The sequence below is a fragment of the Apium graveolens genome, chromosome 11, assembly GCF_009905375.1.
Source record: "Apium graveolens cultivar Ventura chromosome 11, ASM990537v1, whole genome shotgun sequence".
Classification (NCBI taxonomy): domain Eukaryota; kingdom Viridiplantae; phylum Streptophyta; class Magnoliopsida; order Apiales; family Apiaceae; genus Apium; species Apium graveolens.
The window spans coordinates 9,415,279-9,416,269 of NC_133657.1; the positions used below are offsets into that span (position 1 = coordinate 9,415,279).

Here is a 991-nt window from a genome sequence, read left to right on the forward strand (position 1 = left end):
CGGAAAATCCTAAGGCTTTGATGGACTATTCTCAGCCTAAGATTAATGACATTCAGTCAAGCATCATCAGACCAGCTATCAGGGCTAACACTATTGATATCAAGTCAAGTACGATTCAGATGATACAAAACTCAGTTCATTTTAGGGGTTCTCCTACTGAAGACCCCAACATGCACATCAGGGATTTCATCGAGATCTGCGACACTTTCAAGTTCAATGATGTGACTGAAGATGCTATCAAGCTACGCCTCTTCTCATTTTCTCTGAGGGACAAAGCTAAGTGTTGGTTACACTCTCTACCAGCAGGGTCTATCACCACTTGGGAGGATCTTGCATAAAAGTTTCTCACTAAATTCTTCCCCATGGCGAAAACTGCTGCAATCAGGAATGCTCTTACCCAGTTTGCTCAGCAAACAGGAGAATCTCTGTGTGAGGCTTGGATCGATATAAGGAGATGCTAAGGAAGTGCCCACACCACGGCATGCCTGATTGGATGATTATCAAATGTTTCTACAATGGATTGGGTGCTACTTCTAGACCCATGCTGAATGCAGCATCAGGAGGAGCTTTGTGGGCTAAGAGCTACGATGAAGCTTATGAACTTATTGAACTGATGGCTGCTAATGAGTACCAGAATCCTTCCCAGAGTCTGACTCAGGGAAAAGTTACAGGAATTCTAGAATTGGATGCAGCAACTGCTATCGCTGCCCAACTTAAGGCTTTGACGATGAAGGTGGACACTTTTGCTAATTATGGAGTTAATCAAATCACTAGTGTATGTGAGCTTTTTGCTGGTGCCCATGAGACTGATCAGTGCGCAATTTCTTGTAAATCAGCTCAATTCGTGAGCAACTTCCAGCGATCACAACAACCAGTGTCTGCCACCTATCATCCCAACAACCGCAATTATCCTAATTTCAGCTGGAGCAACACTCAGAATGCGGTTCAATAGCCTTATCAATAGTATCCAGCTAAGCAGTACAACCCCCCT

The 991-nt window shown here is 44.0% G+C and overlaps 1 non-coding gene across 1 annotated transcript; it reads right to left on the reverse strand.

Annotated features, from left to right (window-relative positions):
* Positions 1–377: 377 nt before the first annotated feature.
* On the reverse strand, positions 378–483 carry LOC141699000 (small nucleolar RNA R71). Its single transcript, XR_012565493.1, has one exon. It is a non-coding gene; the product is annotated as a small nucleolar RNA R71 (small nucleolar RNA).
* Positions 484–991: the final 508 nt, after the last annotated feature.